Source organism: Lipotes vexillifer, unplaced genomic scaffold (assembly GCF_000442215.2).
Source record: "Lipotes vexillifer unplaced genomic scaffold, Lipotes_vexillifer_v1.1 scaffold1539, whole genome shotgun sequence".
Taxonomy (NCBI): domain Eukaryota; kingdom Metazoa; phylum Chordata; class Mammalia; order Artiodactyla; family Lipotidae; genus Lipotes; species Lipotes vexillifer.
Genome location: NW_006771793.1, coordinates 583,088 through 592,824, shown reverse-complemented (window position 1 = coordinate 592,824; position 9,737 = coordinate 583,088). Strand labels below are relative to the sequence as shown.

At 36.2% G+C, this 9,737-nt stretch overlaps 1 protein-coding gene across 1 annotated transcript in view; it reads left to right on the top strand.

Moving 5' to 3' along the window:
- Positions 1 to 9,737, top strand: part of PTPRC (protein tyrosine phosphatase receptor type C) — a 123,789-nt gene that overhangs the window by 30,757 nt on the left and 83,295 nt on the right. The gene's annotated exons all lie outside the window — the stretch shown is intronic.

The following is a 9,737-nucleotide window of genomic DNA, read 5'->3' as shown; positions in this document are numbered from 1 at the left end:
GTGTAGGGAGATGTTTCAGCCTTTCAGAATTGGGGAATCCACTTCTCCCTATGGAAGAATTAGAGCCCTTTGGTGAACACATATATATTTAAGGGAGATTAAAAGAGTCTAACAAAGACCTGCCATCCATCCCTTATAGCAAGACCACTGAGGGCTATGATACTTTTAGCTAGAAGGTATTTTCATATGCACAGTAGGTGACATGGGACATATAGACTGAAACATGGAATTGAGGCTTTTTGGTCCCTGTTGGCCTATAGAAGAAACCATTTTATGTGATTCAGCCTCATGGCAATCTCTTCAAAGGAGTGACTTTTGTGCAAATAACATGGTTGAAATGGTACCCACAGCCAACACATTGGGTCAGAATTACAAAGAAGTAACTACATTGTTGCATAGTAACCACAGAAAATGAACACATTTTCAGAATTCAAATCGTGGTCGATGTGAGAGTGTGTTTAGAAATGACTAATTCTTAGCGTTGTTTTCTCCTGCACACGCTTTTCTGGGACTCGCAGCCCCCTACCCAGTCACCCAACATTCTCCTTGGATGCCCTCTGCCCTCCCTGCTCACGCTGTGTAGGCCTCCTTCCTGCTTCATCCACAAAACAAGATCTATTTTTTTTTTTTTTGCCAAACCATTCGGCTTGTGGGATATTAGTTCCCTGATCAGAGATTGAACCCTAGCCCCTGGCAGTTAAAGCCCCAAGTCCTGACCACTTGACCGCCAGGGAATTCCCACAAGATTTTTTTTAAACCTTGAGAATCCTCATTCTTTACCTCCGCTGGTCTTTAATATTACATTTAGCCACTTGTTAATGAATGGCTGTGTGTAGCAGATGAGGATTATGTTTGTTTGTGGGTTTGTGTGAGTTTATGGAGAAAAGGATATTAGCATATTTGTGTCTGACACTAACTAGAAGCTATTCTATGCTTAGAAAAAATATTAACTCATTTGTTTCACTAAGAAAGCATCTGATGGCTTAGAAAGTCTACCAATAGGCTTCACTTGTGCAGGGAGTTGAAAGATAATTGATTTATTTGATCAAGAGTTTTTCAAATTATAAAGCCTGAGATGTAAGTTGACTTGTTTCTTTGGAAAGAGATGATAGAATTAAATTTAAAAGTTAAGTATTTCTTCTAAAATATTTTTCAAGTTTTCACGTTATTTCCATGCCATGTTTTAACCTTTGCTAAGCATCCCATTGCTGAATCCTTCACATACGGATTACTTGGCTTGTGTATTCTGTTAGAAGGAGAGCCAGGGTGTAATCCAGAACCTGTGCCACTCACACCAGCATCCCTCCCCTTCCCCGCAAGCAACTGTAAAACCTGTTTCTCCTACGAAGAAACAACTGGGAAAGTTTTACAAATCAGGTTTTATTTTAACCGAATGAATAGCCTGGTCTTTGAGCTGTTCAGTCTAGTGAATGATAGAGTCATTTTTTCCAAACTACACACTCCTCCACTTTTCTTCACACCTTCATCCTCCTGAAAATTGCATTTGTAAAGGAATGGATTTGATGGGCTATTTCTTTGGCATCGCTCAAAGGACCTAAGTGAAGAAAAGCTAATATATGATCCCCTTTTATTTTTTCTATTGTGAGCATCTTAATTCAGAACTGTGAGGACACATGCTATTTTTTTTTTCATGTTAAATGAAACCTAAAAGTATTATTAGCTGCTGCTTTGAATTCATTTTTATACTTATCTCAGGAGTTTTGTTAGTGATCTAGACATTTTGTAAATTAGGTCACAAGTGAAATACATCCCTGGCATAGCTTGGCGAGGGCCCATATGACAGATTTAGCCTTAAATACTGAATATAAATGTTACTATTGTTGATTTGCCTTAGCATTTTTAAGGAAAGACACTGAAAGCCAAAATTCATGATAAATTTGTTATAATAACTGATTAATGTTATACAACCCTATTAAGTATAAAAATTATATTCAACTTCCTAAATATGAAAACTGCTCAGTTTGGGGTTTAAAGACTGGTAATAAAAGGAAACACCACTGAAGAAATACACAGAAAAAAGAACACGAGATAGCTTTGGACACATTCACTACTTAAATTTATAAACAAAAGTTTAAAAGCTTAAAAAAACTTCCTAATGGATTTAGTGCATAATATAATCCCAGACATATCTACATTACATTTTAAAAATCTTTCTTTGATAGGCTGCAAAACAATTTGCAGCTGTGATCATCAAAACACAATTTTGAGAGAAGCGCTGTAATTGTGATGTCAGTGCAATGAACAAATAAATAGCCTCTCTCCACTCTGCAGCTCTAAGTCATTCTTTTTCAGCTCTGTCTTCTCTTTCACAGACCTTGTAAAGATTTTTTCCAGCCTCACAGTTTACACCCTCACTTCCGATTCACCGACCCGCCTACGACTTTCTGGCTGCTTCTCCTCTGATGCCCCTGAAACTACTCGTATTCACACACCAGCATCACCGCCCATGTCCCAGTTTCTAAGAAATTAAATCCCATGGACCAAACTTGAGCATTTATTTTACTCCACCACTCCCAGACGTTTGACTTTACTGACAACCTTCTTTTTGAAACTCTTTCCTCTCCTAGTTTCCATGGAACATGAAACCACCTTCTCTAGGCTTTCCTATCTATCTCAGTCCTCTGGCTTCTCTTTCTCTGCTGGCTCCTTAGATGCTGGTGTTGGTATCTTTCTGGGAGCGATCACTCACTCCCACGGCTTAGTTTGTGTTCTGTAAGGTGGCAGGTTCTACGTCTGTGTCTGCAGCTTTGTTGTCTTCTCTGCTTTAAAGACCCACTTGTCCAACTCTGCACCAGATGCTTCCAACCCATATCCCAGGCGTCTCAGACACAGCCTTACTGAAACTCAACTCAAAATCTTTTTCCATTAACCTACTCTGCTCTTGTATTCCCTATATCAGTGAATTCTATCAGCTTTCACACGGTTCGTGTCCAGGGCAGAAACTTAGAACCTATTCTGAATTTCTCTATTTCCCTTAACTGTGGCATTCAGTTAAAAAAATATTCCTAAGTCTATAGTCTTTATATCTCTTGGAATACTCACTACTGTCCACTTCCATTGCCACAGCTTTGATGCAGCCTACAGTAGAACCACCCGAGACTGTAATGGCCTACATCTCTGTGTTTTTCTTGCGAATGAGAGCTTCTTTTTTGAAAAGAAATTGATTTTGTATTTATTTAATTATTCAGCTATTTGTGCCTTTCCACGTGCCTTAACGTTCAGTTAGACCTTGCTGATTCCACGTGACCTAAACTTAGGGCCTGATTGGTCAGGGTGAATGATGGTGACCATTTTCCCTTTGACAGGGGTGCAATTTAGACCAATGAAACATAAAAAGGGTTTGGGGATACTTTGTCCTCAGTCTTAAAAAGAAACAAAGGGAAGACAAGGCCTCTTTCCTGTCTCTGGTTGATATTTTATGAGAAGGTAACACAGTCATTTTGAGACCTTGAGGGCAGTGAGGCCCAGACCCTGTGAATGTCAGAGAAAAAATATGGAAGGAGCCTGGGCTATGATACCATTGCTAAACCACTGAATTAACCCTTTTCTGGAAAAAAATAAATTCCTTAGTGTTTATTCTGTTTGAGGGTTTTTGTTGTTGTTAGTTGCAGCTGAAAGTATTTTCACAGCATTTTAAAGCATTTCGCAGGCTCCTAACCCATTCCTCATTTTGCATCCCTAAACTCTACTCTGAATGCCACACAGGGATCACTCACCACCTGAAAGCTTGACAGTGGTTATTGTTGCCTGAAGATAAGAGTATATAATAGGAGGTCCTTCCACCAGCAGAGCAGTTTCCCTTCCAGAAACATTTCTAGCCCTTTCTACCTTACCTCTTGCTTTCACTTTCTGAAATGTACTGGGTTTGCCAGTCGGGGCCACACTGTTCTGTGCTCTGAAAGACTTGTCTCCCCTTCCTGCGCACCTCCAACCTGTCCTTCTCAACTCCGATATTGCTTTTTCCTGGGCGTCTTCCATGATTACCCCAAGATTGGGTTCGGCACTCTCTGTTTCCATGGCCACTGTGCTTGGTTCCACTAAGGCACTTAGCACGTTGCCATGTGGTTACAGCCCAATGATTAAAAGAATTGACTTTGAGCCCTAATGTCTGCATCCAAATCCTGTCTCTGCCGCTCACCAGCTGAATAGTCCTGGTCAAGTTATTTAATGTACCTTATTGTGGTTTCTTTATCTCTAAAATCAGGATAATAATTATACATACCTCACATGATTACAATGATCGAGGAAGCTAATATATATGGTACATTTTACACAGATATTGGAGCTAGTCTGTTATAGTGCTGGATACATGATAAGGGCTGTGCACATGTTAGTGTTATTAGGATTGTATTATTATGACTGCATCTCTGTTAGGCTGTAAGTTGCTTGAGGTCAAGGACTGCGTATACTTAGCATCAAACATGGCCTCTTATACACAATAGGGATTTGAAAATATTTATTGAGTGAATAAAGAGTGAAGTGTTTATTTTTAATAAACAAAAAGACACCATTTGGGTTGTTTCCTTTACAGAGGCAAAGTCCCACTCTGTCACCCTCAGTTTGTTATTTTGAAAAATGAAAGAGTTAACTTTTATCGCTCCTCCAGTGATATTAAGGAATACAATCTCTTGTGGAAAATTAACAAAGTATGAAGAAAGACTATAGAAGAATATACTCTAAGAGTGAAATAGAATTTCTCCAGGAATAAGCCTTTTGTTTGTTATATATATGTTTACATATATATATATATATATATATATATATATATATATATACACACACACACACACACACACATATATATATATATATGTGTGTGTGTGTGTGTATATATATATATATATATATATATATATATATATATATATATATATATATATATATATATATATATATATATATATATATATATATATATATATATATATATATATATATATATATATATATATATATATATATATATATATATATATATATATATATATATATATATATATATATATATATATATATATATATATATATATATATATATATATATATATATATATATATATATATATATATATATATATATATATATATATATATATATATATATATATATATATATATATATATATATATATATATATATATATATATATATATATATATATATATATATATATATATATATATATATATATATATATATATATATATATATATATATATATATATATATATATATATATATATATATATATATATATATATATATATATATATATATATATATATATATATATATATATATATATATATATATATATATATATATATATATATATATATATATATATATATATATATATATATATATATATATATATATATATATATATATATATATATATATATATATATATATATATATATATATATATATACACACACACACACACACACACACACACATATGTATATATATATGTTACTTTGCTGGTATTTTTTAAAAAGCAAAGCCAAATTTAAGAATTTTACAGTCAGGAGATGTTCATAATGTATTTTTCTCCAAATTTTGCTTTAATTAAATGATTAAAATCATTTAACTAAATTTCATACTATGGATGAATATATAAACATATGGGGGCTAAAAACCCTAAAAAATAATCTTCTTTCATTGGTTAGTAGACTTTTGTCTATTCATTTGGTATACCGTAAAGTAGCAATCAAAAACTTTTATGAAAATATTATATTTACACATTTTCAACTAAATTCCGATTTATCTCCTTAAACCAAAGACATTTATTTCCCTGCATTTGCTTATTCCTTACATGCAGTAGAAATGACACTACCTCTTTGGCCTAAAGACCATATCCTCTTTTCATGGGCATCTGAAGCAATAGTTCAAACTCAGCATCACTTCCATTAGGTGATGGATGCTGTGTCCACATCTATAAAAAGTTATGAGTATGTTTTCAGTAATAACATTTAAGAATAAACTCACAAGTAGTGAGTAGGGGTTTTATAAATCAGTTTCATGTATTAAGTAGATGGTTAGGTAAGCTTTATTGTATCTTTCAATCCTGAAGTTTTATGATTCCTTAGAGCACAGTGTCCAACGTGGTCTTTTTATTAGTGGCTGTTTACAGCATCTGTATTATAACTGCATGAAGACCGGGGCCATGACGGCAGACATGTACCAGGTGTGCCAGGAAAGCGCCTCCAATTTCAAAATAGTTCTATTTAAGAGTGGAAAAAAAGCTGCTTCATCTTTCTCAAAAGTATAAAAATAAAACTTTTAAAAAATAACCTTTAATTGGGGAATAGTTTTAGATTCACAGAAAAGTTGCAAAGAGAGCTCCTATTTACTTTTCACTCAGCTTCCTCTAATTTTAGCATGTTACATAACCACGGTCCATTTGTCAAAACTGAGAAATAGTCATTCGGATTTCACCAATTTTTCCACCGATGTCCTTTTTCTGCTGCAGTGTCTAATCCAGAATACCACACTGATTACGCGTTATGCCTCTTTAGTCCCCTTGGATCTGTGACAGTTCTTAAGTCTTTCCTTGTTTTTCATGATCTGGAACTTTTTGAAGAGTTACTGGTCAGCTGTTTTGTAGAACGGCTTTGAATTGGGGTTTGTCTGATGGGCCAGTTGAGTCGTGATGCTCTTTCTTGAACATAGATGCTAATCATAAGGAATTTTCAAGAGAATTTTATTATGAAAACTGACTTCATTTAGGACTAATTTACAATAGTATCACTCAGAGTATGCGATTTCATTCTCACAGTGATGCTGAAGCCTGGGGTTCTGCGACTCCCAACGACATATTTTCCACTCTGCAGCTAGACTGTTAACACAGGCATCTGTCCTCATCTACGTGGCGTTGACCTCCCCTCTGCGAAATTCATGCAGTACCTACATCACAGATCCCCTTACACAAATATTAATGAATACAGATTTCCTTATAGAAACTTCCAACCGGTATTTGCAGTAGCCTTTCTGTAGCTAGTTGTTTCCTACCTCAAATTTGCATCCCTGGCAATGAAAACAGCTACCTATTATTTGGAATGTTTACTATGAATCTGAGGCTTTACATATCCCTAATCTTCACCACACCATTGCCAGATAAGTCTTAGCCACCCAGTTTTTAGATAAGAAGGCAAAGCTCACTCCCAGGACCTAAATCAAGGGGTGCGAGGCAGAGCCTCTGAGTCCCCTGCCCTGTTACCCTGGACCGCAGGAGCATGCATTTTGTCTGCGTGGCCATCCGGTCCACGATAATTCTATTATGCCTCCTGCCTAGCCCCCCATAGGACATATATTAAAGAAATAGTGATCTTGAAGAGATACTGCTTGGGAGAGAACTAGAGGAGCAGCGAGAGAGGAAAATGATCCATATCAGTCAGAGACTGAGTAGAGAGTGTCAGGATGCTACATAAAGGGAGGACTAGGTAACTAAGCACCTCAGGGTCAGACTAGCAGGGTGAGGGCTTAATTGACATTAACTAATGTCATCATCATCATTACTATTATTACTGCTGCCATTTCTACCATTGGAGGGAAGCTCCAAGTGATTTCAAGTATTTTCTCATTTTCCTAATTCTTCATTTTATATTCTTCATTTTTAAAAGATGTGTCTATGTGTTCTAAGATACTCAATGGGTCCACTGTTCTGATTTATTATAAATATATCAGCACATTATTTAAGCATCCACAAGTTTAGGGTGTTGTACAATGTGATCCTTACCTTCTGAAAACATAGCTGCTGTGTTCCTTTTTATATTTTTTCAATCTTTGTCTCAAAACCAATTAGCAGAAAATATAGAGATTAAATGCAGTTGTTTTTTTTTTTTTTTATTTTTATTTTTTTGCGGTATGCGGGCCTCTCACTGTTGTGGCCTCTCCCGTTGCGGAGCACAGGCTCCGGATGCGCAGGCTCAGCGGCCATGGCTCACGGGCCCAGCCCTTCCGCGGCATGTGGGATCTTCCCAGACCGGGGCACGAACCCGCATCCCCTGCATCGGCAGGCGGACTCTCAACCACTGCGCCACCAGGGAAGCCCAAAGATATCTTTCATTATTTTGTCATCTCTTTTTTTTTGTTTTTCGGTACGCGGGCCTCTCACTGTTGTGGCCTCTCCCATTGCAGAGCACAGGCTCCGGATGCTCAGGCTCAGCGGCCATGGCTCATGGTCCCAGCCGCTCCATGGCATGTAGGATCTTCCCAGACCGGGGCACGAACCCGTGTCCCCTGCATCGGCAGGCGGACTCTCAACCACTGCGCCACCAGGGAAGCCCTTAAATGCAGTTTTAAATAAATTTCTCTCAGACACACACGATTAATATTAATTTTCTAATTACAAATATAATAGATTCATGATAACAATATAGACACAGAAATGTGCGAGTTAGATGGATAATAATGTAAATAGTTGATAATACTTAATTGTTGACATAATGAGGCATACGCTTCTAGACTCCTTTCCCCATGCATACACCAATGTGACTGTATTTAATTTACCCCAAATTTTAATTGTACCATATGCTGCAAAACCACACTATCAGAATTCCCACTCCATTTTTGGAGACTCTGCAGTGCCCCATTAGTTTGCATAATTCTATAAAATAATGTATTAACAGTCATATAGCATGTGAATTTCACCTAACTGTTTCTCTAATCTGAACGCCTGATTTCAATTCAATATAAGAATTTTTTCCAGTCATCCTTGGAAAACTTTAAATATTTCTCAATTCTACTCACTTTAAGAACAGTAGTTTTTTGACATGGAATTAATTTTTGTGAGAAACAGACGTCTAAGTTTTAAAGAAAATGTAATTTTGTTGAGGTAGGCGAGAGGCTGTGAAAGAAGTATTTATTATAGGGGAAAAAAAAGCCCAGCACTTTCTCACTCAATGTACCTCAAATTTACCTTTATATCATTCACATTTAACTTTCATTCTTTAAAAAGGTATATGACATTGATAATAACCCATTAACCATAAGAATCTACCTAATTTTGGCTTCACCTTCCTTCTCACTAGGATCAACTGGAATAGATTCTCATAAAGAGACAAAATGGTGTAAAAAAAAAAATGACAATAAATCTGTGAGCTTCTCATGAGATTTCCCTTGAGAATGATCTCAGCCCAAGTATGCTTTTTGTTCTATGATATTAACTGATATACTGGGCCAAGATCTGGATTTCCTTTGTCATAGATCAGGCATAAAAATTATTTTTCTATCTCTGTAAATTAGGTATGTCATGAAAATATGTTAGTGAATTGATAATTCAAAACTCACGTGGTCTATTTTCCCCGGACAGTTTTATCACTACAAAAGGAAGGCAGGCATCCCTATCCTATTTTATTTTATTTTATTTTATTTTATATATATATATATATATATATATATATATATATACACATATATGTATTTATACATGTATATTTTTTGGCCATGCAGCTTGCGGGATCTTAGTTCCCTGACCAGGGATTGAACCCATGTCCCGTGCAGTGGAAGTGTGGAGTGTTAACCACTGGACCACCAGGGAAGTCCCCAGGCATCCCTACCCTTAATGCCCCCCCCAGTGGCTACATTCCTGGTTCTAAATGGGTGGGTTAATTTCTGTCGTCACTGATGATTTCACTTAAAAGGGTCGCTAAAGCATATGAGAAGCATGATTCCAGAACTGTGCCACTGACGAAGATATCATTCCTGC